Source organism: Apteryx mantelli, chromosome 1, assembly GCF_036417845.1.
Source record: "Apteryx mantelli isolate bAptMan1 chromosome 1, bAptMan1.hap1, whole genome shotgun sequence".
In the NCBI taxonomy this organism is placed as follows: Eukaryota; Metazoa; Chordata; class Aves; order Apterygiformes; family Apterygidae; genus Apteryx; species Apteryx mantelli.
In genome coordinates this window covers 143564471-143574884 of record NC_089978.1, presented here as the reverse complement: position 1 = coordinate 143574884, position 10414 = coordinate 143564471, and the positions used below count along the sequence as shown (strand labels likewise).

Below are 10414 nucleotides of genomic sequence, written 5' to 3'. Positions count from 1 at the left end.
AGTGGAAAAGAGAGAAAAAAAAAAAAAAGAAGAGAGAAAAAAAAGGGGGGGGGAAATAAATTACTGTGTGCAACTCCATCTGCAAACTGCTTCTCCCGCACTGGTATGTAATAAAATGTGTTGCTAAGATACAAGCTGCTAAAGAAGTTCATTAAAGGACACTTTAAACAAAGCTGCCAGACTCTTTTCCCTTTAAAGACTGCTTATTTGGTTCTGTCCCTTGTGTTTATAATTAGATCCTCTATATGAGAGATTGTGCTCCATTCAAGCCCACTCAGCAAAGAATGTTAATAAAATAACGTAAATAAGACACTGGCTTAGGTTGTATATATTTATGGGCTACAGGGCTGTTTATAGAAATACATCTGGATTCCACTTGTATTTTTAAATGAGAAATAAAGCTTTTCAATGTAGCTGCCCCTAAGCTGGAGAGCAGAAATGTCAGGTTTTGCATCCAGCGATCTAACCTAACTTTTAGCACAGACAGGAATACTTTTAGACAAAGAAAACAGGCTTCTTTACCCAAGTTGGGAGTTTTTTGAGATACCTCTTATGTAAGCTTTTATGTGCAAAACAAAGCTATCTACACTGAAATAAGGGCCAAGATTGTTTATGTTTTTCACCTGGCAATCTTTATCTTTTCCTATCCGTGCGCGTGAGTTTCTAAATGTGTGTTAACAATTTGCAGAATTTCCTTGATCGTAATATATTAATGACATGAAGAAGTCTATTTTGTCACATTTCATTTCCAGGAAAGACAGGTTATCAGAGAGATCTTTATCTGACCTTCTGTAAAATACTTTTACTCTCTGTGGCAACATTTTCATGATAAGTGTGTTTTGGTTTTGGTTTTGGTTGGGGGGAAAGAAAGGGCAAGCCACATTTTGCATTCACTCGTGTTGAAATTATATCTTAAGAAATAATTCTAGTATTTATCTGTTGGGTACTTAATAACACATGAGACGCATAAATCACATATCAGAGTTAGTATCAGTGATTATATAGGAAATGTTACTTGTCACTTTGTAACCTGCATCTCATATTAAATTCTGTATCACAGTCCCCAGTATGTATATATTTTTAATTACATTTTCAGGCTCATTTACATGCGCATATTGGCTTTCTGCCTGAATGATATCAAAGAGAAAGACCTTATGCTCACACCCAACCACACACACACATAAGCACACTTACACACAGAGACACTCGAATCTCTACATTTCTGAGAATGGAATCTTCTCTCATCTTTTTCATTCTTAGAAAAGCTTCAGTTCACCAATAAATCTTCCGGCAAGCCTAGCCAATTCAAAGTGCTTCAGAAAAATGGAAAATTAAGGAAAATGCAGGTTAATCTCTGCTGCATGTCAAAAGTATCAGTGATTCTCACTTGACTCATGTTAATCAAAACATAATATACATTTTTACTTTCTGTAACCTTGTAAGATCTATCATCAATAGCTGAGTTTCCTCAGAAAGGCTGTTCCATGCCTTCTGTCTGGATAAGAGATAAGCTGCATCACAAAGTACCAACACGATCAAGTTAAGTCTATCTAGAAAGGAAAATGACCTATATATTATATAGATTTAACTTCGGTTTCAAGACCAATTATATGCTTCTCTTGATTAAATGTAAGCAATCAGACAAATTTTCAGGCAAACACACTGTTCTTGCCACAGCCTCAACGCCCAGGCTCTCAGGACTAAATTCCAACTCTGAAAATAACACTGCCTCTCAAAACACTCAAATCAGCACCACCCGTCATAGCTACCAAGTTCCCAGGCACTTATTGTTTTGATTTTACTGCAGCCACATTTAGGGCCAGTTCTCCGGTTTACTTCCACTCAGACAAAAAGGTGATTTTGTAGTTTAAACTGGGGTATACACTTAACTCCTCCACGGGTTAAAAAAAATAAAGTACATCCTCATATTTTTTCCACCATCTTTGTATATTAACCAGAAGGGTATGCCTGTACATGTGCAAAAAAAAAGCCCCGGTAGTACATATTAGATTTCAATAGATGCTTACTATTGGCAGTAGCAGGTTGTAGCTAGAACTAAGCCGCATCAGCAATTTCATATGACACTCTGGAAATTGCTACTACATAACAATAAGTAGCTGATTCAAAAAAGAGAGAGAGAGAGAGAGAGGGAGAAAGCATGTTTAAGGAAGTACATTTTGTCTCAAGAAGAATGTTTCCAAATAAAAAAGTAGCACCACCTTAAGTTTAAAAAAAGATATACATACATACACATACTTATAAGGGAAGTGTGTTTAAGGTGATTTAACAAGGAGAATTGGATATGACCAAATATGATTCTGTTAAGCTGAAAAAACTGTCTACTTTAATGGTAGAAAGACAAATTTGCATTTCAATTAGTCCAATTCTTTTTTTGTTTTCCTTTGTTCTTATCTTAAACTTGCAGCACATGTTTATACTTCCTTTACCTCCAACTACTATGCATGTACAAATTGCCCTTCTTGACACCATGGTCACACACACACACCATTTACCATGGCCTTGTCTTATTGATTTGCAAACTTCTACCCTTTAACTCTATTGATTACAAATTGTGTTGATGCCTCAGATTTTGTTTTGGGGGGGTGGAGGGGAGAAGGAGATATCATTCTATAATCAAGTAAAAATGCTGCATATTTTATCTTTGATCACAAAGAGAAAGGCATAGAGGGGAAAGTTAAAAGTAACTCTGTATTGACGTGCCTTTATACGCCTTCATGCTTTCAACTTGAAAATCAAATCAGAAATGAGATGAAAAGGGATTTTCTCAACTTGAATGTACCAGAAGTGTTTGGAGTGATGCAGTATCCCATTGGAAATGTGATTTAAAATCACTGTTCAAAAACCCTCCTGCAGCATCATGCTACAAAAAGGAGACATATTGTCCTTTTCTTCCAAAAGCAGAATAAGTCAGTGGGCCAGATCCTGAAACAAGGTGAACTGGTATAAGGCATGGCTCTGGATCAGCCATACGTACGGCATGGACCAGTGGACGATCTGTCCCATTAAATCAGAGCTCTATGCAAAGACTTCTGTGAAAGCACAGTTTTAACTGTCCAAACATCTACTACAAAATAAAAAACAAATTCTAACTCCACGAGACAGAGTTGCTACATGGAACTAAAGTTTCTTTGAAAGGGTCTGCCTACCAAAGTATCATGTACAGCTGAACAAATACGTGTTTGCTGCAAGTATAAATTAGATATTTTACAATGTGTAACAGGTAGCAAGTACTGTTACTGTAAGACCAGAAGTGAAATAAAAAGGTATTGTTGCCATAATTCCTTTTTCTGAATAGACAAAGGCATTGTAAGGAAAAAATTGCTAAATCACAAGGATAATCATCATAGCCAGCTCCTCTAATGAGGCATCATGGGATTACTGGAGTTATTATAAGAGTCATCTTATTGAAGAAATTCAAAGTTAATTGAAATCAATTGTACTGTTCTGACAGCAGGTGTTTTAAGTGGCTAAAATATCAAAGTGAACTCTTTAAAATGGTTAGAATGAATGTAACATTCACTTTTCAACCCTTAGCCCTGCCAAGTCATATACTGTACAAGCGCAGAAAAGTGTACAGTCAAAGAAAAATGCTAGAATAAAATAGCATTTCACACACCAGTCAAGCAGCTACCAAACAAAAGGTGGTTCTAACTCTCTCCAGTACACATTTTCATTACAGATGTGCAATTTCCATGAATCTGATAAGGGCAACCTAATGGAAGGCAGAAAGCCACAAGTATACATATTTCTATTGTGTTTCACCTCTATGAAAACGTTCTTTATTACCATTTTCCCTCAATATGAACGTGTAATCTCCATGCAGAATGACTGAAAGCACAGAGTGCTAGGATTGCCATTATACAAACTATATTCCCATGTTTCTCCTCCAAGGAGGCAAAGGTAAATTCTTCCCTAGTTTAGTCACTTTGACACAGATAGAAAAGCAACCAATAAATTACTAGTTGATTCTAGCAAAAAAAAAAAGAAAAAAAAAAGAGGAACTGAAGCTTTCTGAATTACAGTCCAGAACTAATCTTTACTTTAATCCAGTAAGTTCACTTGATTCTACAGTCGCTCGCGTTTCTCAGCAAAGTCAGCAGGGCCTCAACGCACAGAAGAACAGCAAAGTCAAGCTCATACTTAATACCTGTTGTGTCTCTGCTTAAAGACTCAATGCAGTGACTGGAAAGCTTCATACTCCACCTGGGGGATCATCACCCTGTCTCCCCTGACTTCAGTGAGTGCTTGGTAAGGCCCTTACAACCAAATTCTGCCGGTTGGAACGTACATAGATACTGTTCTTGCCACAAGAAACAGGAGCGCTCTGTGTGCGCACCTCAGGATAGAATTTGACATTAGGTTCAACTTGATTTGGAAATGCCTTTCAGGCTTTATCTCTGCTTTCACTGACACTTCTAACCCCTATTTTATTTCAACAATTTTGAAAGTACCCAACCATATGAAATACTGAGCTTTGGCAAATGTCAATAATTTCACCTTTAACATGTGTAAACAATGCTGCCATTTCCAGGCACAGCACAGCGCACGTTTCAACAAACCTAAAAAACATCTCCTCCTTTCTCCACAAAAGAAAGATACAACATAGGCAAAACCAGACATCTTGAGTTCAGTAGTTTCCAACAACTTGCGTAAGAAGTGTATTTAAATTTTAGGAGACTCATGCTTTCCACAAACAGGCTTTGCTGGTAATCACCAAAAGCAAAAATACAGTCAGCAGTTTAATTTCAAATGTATTACCCAAAAATGCAAATCAGCAGTAATACAGTTTGGAAGAGTCTGCCTGAAACTAATGTTGATTTTTTGCATAGATAGTAAATTATGGTAAAGAAATGAGGCAGTGCAAAAGTGAATGTCATATATATAATGTCTTTCAGGAAGACATATTTTTATTACTGCACTCCAGGACAGGCTGTCTGAATCCAGAGTTCATCACAGTTGAAAATATAGTAGCCCACACAAGCTCGTTGTTAATTTTTAAGACCTGGCTTACCACCTAATACTTATGTCAAAAACAGTTAACTTGTGGTTGGAGGTTAAAGGTTTGTTTATTTGTTTATCTTAATCTATTAATTAATAAGAGACAACTTTCTAAAATGAAAAGACCCTTAATGACTCTTTATGGAAATAAAGAAAGCAAGAAACACATGCAATGGAGCATCTTTGGTGTGCTTTTAAGACCAGTGCTGGCTCTTATGATAGCTCTTTTATTTACATATAAATGCTTGTTGCTTGACAATTTAGATAAAAATGTTACTGCTGCTCTGCATGTGATGTAGATTGAAGGTGTAAAACCACTGGACCAACTAATGGAGTCTTCACACATCATATCTTGTTAAAGAAGAGGTAACCCACTCTCAAATGCTATTACTATTCATCAAAACTATAGTATACAAAAGATACAATTTCTAACAAAAGTCTAACTTTGTCTCTCTGAGTAAGATGCCAAAATAAGTATTGATTTAAGCACACCATTTAAATAATGAAAGCAATGTCTCCATAATACTTATTTGAAACAATTGGGAAAATATTAAAACCACATTTAATTCCATATTTCTTTACACCAGCAATGTAAAAGAAACATTGACGATGAGGAAATTTAATTAGGTTTCAAATTGAATTCTAACTTTTCACAAAAGTCTACTTTATACATTTACTTCACGCACCAAGAGCTGAGTTTGTCTTTCAATTCTGTCTTTATTTGTAACTTTCAAGAAAAGGAAATTTTGCCATTAATTCTAATGGCTACAGTGGGAAACTGAAGAATGGGATACAGAAAGATAATACTCACCCCTGCTATATTTATAACAGATGTGGATGATGTGATTATCCATACATTTTACTATCTGTTTCATCATCCACATGTGCCTTTTAACTGAAATGTAATTTTAGCATCTTTTGTATTCAGTGCATACACAATCAAAGGTATACATTATTGAATTATGAATCAGTTGTTCCTAAACAAATCTTTGGGGGGAAGGGGGGTGCTAGAAGGGAAAGAAAGTAAATACTATGTAAAAACAACCTCCCTACTTACATTGTTTTCTTAATTTATTTCTGTGTTTTGGTATACTCACAAAAGGGAGAGCCTGAAACCACTGAACAGATGCAATAGCATTCAAACTACTGCTGCAGTAGCCTTCAGTGCATCTCCTTCATGCCCTGAAGGACTAATAGTTCATTCATAAGCCGTTATGCAAGGAGAAACTACTATTTATACCAAGTCTGAAAAGTTACACAATGGTTTTGTGATTTGGACAAAAGGCTAAGACCTCCAAACTCATTTCACTTGTGACCCCAGAAAAATTTCAATTTAGACCTCCAGAGGTGGCAGTCTGGAGCAAGAGGACACCACATCATCACCACCTAGTCTCTTATTTATAAGTTCTTGTTGCATCGGATGTTGAAATTGGTAAAATAAATATAAAACTATTTTTTTTTTGCCTAAAAATAGTAGTTGTTCTTGCTAGGCCAAATTTCCTGTTTACAGAATTTTAGTATTGTACGTTTAATTATGTTATAGGCTATAGATTTATTTACAAGAGTATGAGAAGAGAGAGTCATAAATAGGTGACCACTGTTTACTAGTTAGTTTGGATTATACAGAAAATGTTGTGCAAGCTTAGCAAAAACCTTTTTCACCAAGCTGAATCGGAACATCCCAACTGTATTTTCAAATGTCTCTCTCTGCCTTATCTAAATTCCAACATGACACATAATAAATAGCTTCTCATTTACTATCATCATAAAAATTTAAACAGCCTTGAAATAGTTGCTGCAATACAGGGGAAAATGATCATATGTATGTTCTAAATACCCACTTAGAACAGTAAAACTATTTCCATATTGAAGAAAGAACACATAAAGATGCATTGTTGCAGTAAAGGCTGTTACCTCGTTTAAAAAAAAAAAATCCTCTACTCAGTATAGTAGGATTAGAGTCAACAACTTGCTGTTTTACACTGCAAAAAAAGGACTAACAGCCCTTAGCTATCATGTAGTGTCAGATTTGCTTTAAAAAAGAAAGTATCTGATTTGATTCTATACAGTGATTAAACATCTTTGTGCTCTGCTGAGTAGGGTATGCTATCCCCTCCCCCCCTCCAAAAATGGCATCAAAGCAATCAAAATGGTAATGTTCAGCATGAATGGGGCCCCATCCCCCACCTTCAAACTCTGCAGACTTTTCTCCATGTTAGAAGAAACCAACACCCCTTCCTCACAAAATGGAAGCTTCCACTACCAAATTGAGAGTGCTGACAAATTCTGATTACAATAAACTGGGAGGAAAAGGGTGGCATGCAATCACCATCCTCCAACGGGCACGGATTATATATGCATGGCTCACTTTTCAACTTTAACCACAACTCCAGCAAAAAAAAAAAAAATTGTGCCTGTGCCCCCCCTTCTTTCTGTCCTCCCCCATCCCCGTCCCCCCCCCCCCCGGGCTGCAGCCCCAGGGCTGGCTCCGCGCCGGGGGCAGCGGGGGGCGGAGGCGCCCGACCCGCCGCGGGTGCTGTCCGCGCCCGTGGTGCTGAAGAGGCCGCTGCATTCCGCAGGAACCGCGACCCATCCCACCGCCGCCGCCGCGGGGCCGGCCAGCTCCGCGCTGCCCCGCGCGGTCAGGGGACACCATCAGCGGGGGGCACCCCTGGGGGAGGCTCAATCCCGCTTTTTCAACTGCCACTACTGCCCTGGGTGCATGAGGAAGTCCTAAAAGTGTGTGTGGGGGGGCGGATAGTTTTGGGAGTGTGAGTGAGAGTGCGCGGCGGAGGACGCTGTCCGCGGTGCTGAACGCCCCCGCCGCCCCCGCGCACCCGGCAACTTCGCTCCCTGCCGCCGCCGCCGCCGCCGCCGCCGCCGCCGCCGCCGCCGAGGGGGCGGGGGCGGGTCACACGCGGAGCCGCGTACGCGGGGGTCACTCGGCACGGAGAAAGTTTGGGGAGGGCGGGGGACCTGGGAAGGGAGGTTTCTGGTTTGTTTTGTTCCCTTCCTCCGTTTTTTTTTTTTCCCCCTCCCGCTACTGAAACAGGTTAATCTGCTTTTATCCGTATTTTGGGGAAGGGGGGAAAAAAGTGAAAGTGCCTAAGTGAACTCGAATCAAAAGCTAACACGTCAGATCAGACCAAGGGAAGAGAAAGGCAAGTGGGGAAGAAAAAAAAAAGAAAGAAAGAAAGAAGAAAAGAAATAAAATAAAGTGATCAATAAAAATCAGTTTTGTAATCGAAAGCAGAAATGGCTCCAAACTGGGCTCCAGCCTCCTTGTTCCCAACTCTTGCTCTGTACATTACAAGGAAGTGCACAAAGTAGCCCAAGACAGGAGAATTTTCCATATTCCTAAAACATGTCGACCAACTCAAAATGGACGCCTCTTTTTTTTTTTTTTTTTTTACGTTTTAACTACTGCTTATCTTTTTACTGCTAGTACTAAAATCATTCTTTCCCCCAGCAAGACATCTAAGAATCCGACCTCATTCTGAAAACATGCATTTTCTCTCTTTACGCTTAGGAAAATGGATGTTATATACTCTGCTGTCGGTATTTTTCAGCTAACGCAGACACTTTTCGGATGTTTAGAAAGTGCATTGTAAAAACAAGAAGAAAAACCAAACACAACTCAATCGATCTGTTCCTTACTTGTTTTTCATTAAGAGCTGCTATTCTTGATTGCCTTTCATGGATTTGTTTCTTAAGATCCCCGTTCTGCAAAAACGGCAATAAGATGCATATTAAAGGCAAAGTGTAAACTAACCCCTGTAATGAATAAACTTGCGATCTAGAAATTGTTCAAAGGCAAAACCGTTCCAGCGAAGCCGTACAAAAGCATGCACACACAAAACACCCTCTTTAGTAAGAAAGCTCAGTGCAGACTACAAAATGAGATCTCTTACTGATAAAGTTTCTCATCCTGCTGTCCCAGCACAACTGCGCTTATTACAGCAGGGATAAAATACTGAAGAAGAGAAAAAAAAGGATCTGCATTTACCTGTGGATCTTGCTTCATCTGTGCAACTAGTTTCTATATTAAAAAAAAAAAGGAGGAATTAGAAACTGTTTCAAGTTTAATGGATTTTTTTTAAATGTATGGATGTGTGTGGACGGGGGAGGGAGGGGGGTAAGGAACAAAGAGGCAAGTAAACACTGCGAGTCAGTTTCAAGCAAAGCTCATAAATATTCAAGTCTCGTCCTAATCTCTCCAACACACACACACACACACACACACACACACTCGCACACTCGCACACACTCACACAAGCACCGACCGCAATGTTAACTCTCCGGATCTCCACAACACACACACACAGACAAAAAAAAAAAAAAAAAAAAAAAAAACTCGGCCAAACAATCCGCAAAACTACTTTGGCGAAGTGCTCGCCATTGCCGCGAGGGGCCGGGGGGGGCCCGCGGGGAGCCCCGGCCCCGGCCCCGCTCCCCCCGCTCCCCGGATCGATAGCCCCTGCGACAAGAAGCAATCGCTACTTGGTAAGCATGCAACACTGGCTCCCTTCCGATTTCCCTCTCCCTCTAAAAAGCGCCGGGGATAGAGAGAACATTTTTTTTTATTTTATGATCATTTTATTATTTTTTTTTTACCTGATGACATTGGATTTCCACTTTTAACGCCTCTTGCAAGCTGTGTAGCTCCATCCCTGCAACTTGCCAGGCACTTTTTCTGCCACTTTCAGATCCGAATGAAGTTTTTTTTGTTTGTTTGGTTGGTTGGTTGGTTTGGCTTTTTTGTTTTGTTTTGTTTTGTTTGGCTTGCTTTTTTTTTTTGCCTCCTTTTCTTTTTTTTTTCCTTTTTTTTGGCTTTTTTTCTCTCTTTTGCAACCGACCAGCCAGGCAGCCACCCCTCCCTCCACGGGAAAAAAAAAAAAAAAGGAAGGAAAGAAAGAAAGGCCAGGAAGGAAATAAAAAAAAAGGAAAAAGAAAAAAAAAGCAATAATAATAATAATAATGAAAAAAAAAGCGACAACAACAATCGAAAGAAACAACTACTCAGGTTGCAAAGCAAGTTCTTTGCCTCTTTGCTGGGGACACGGACTCATCACTCACTTTCCGCCAAACTACCGGGGGGGCCCCTCCCCGCGCGCCATCGCCCGCGCGCCCCCCCCCGCGCGCGGCCCCCGCCGCCCCCCGCCCCGCCCCCGCCGCCGCGCCCCCCGCCTCCCCCCGCCCCCCGCCGGCCCCCGCCAATGGGGCACGGCCAGGACCGAAACCGGCAGGGACTATATTTCTCCTCGGAGCGCGCGCGCCGGGATTTCACTTTGCCTCGGGAAAAAGTTGTGCCGCGGCTCGTCAATGCTAATGCAGCGGTGCCCGGATGGAGCGGGGGGGGGGGAGGAAGGGGGACCCGCGGGGGGGGGCAGTGAAG

At 40.4% G+C, this 10414-nt stretch overlaps 1 long non-coding RNA gene across 1 annotated transcript; it reads right to left on the bottom strand.

Annotated features, from left to right (window-relative positions):
* Positions 1 to 8661: 8661 nt before the first annotated feature.
* LOC106488920 (uncharacterized) lies at positions 8662 to 9967 on the bottom strand. Its single transcript, XR_001293312.2, has 3 exons — positions 9634 to 9967; positions 9026 to 9058; positions 8662 to 8742 (listed from the first exon to the last, which is right to left on the bottom strand). It is a non-coding gene; the product is annotated as an uncharacterized lncRNA (long non-coding RNA).
* Positions 9968 to 10414: the final 447 nt, after the last annotated feature.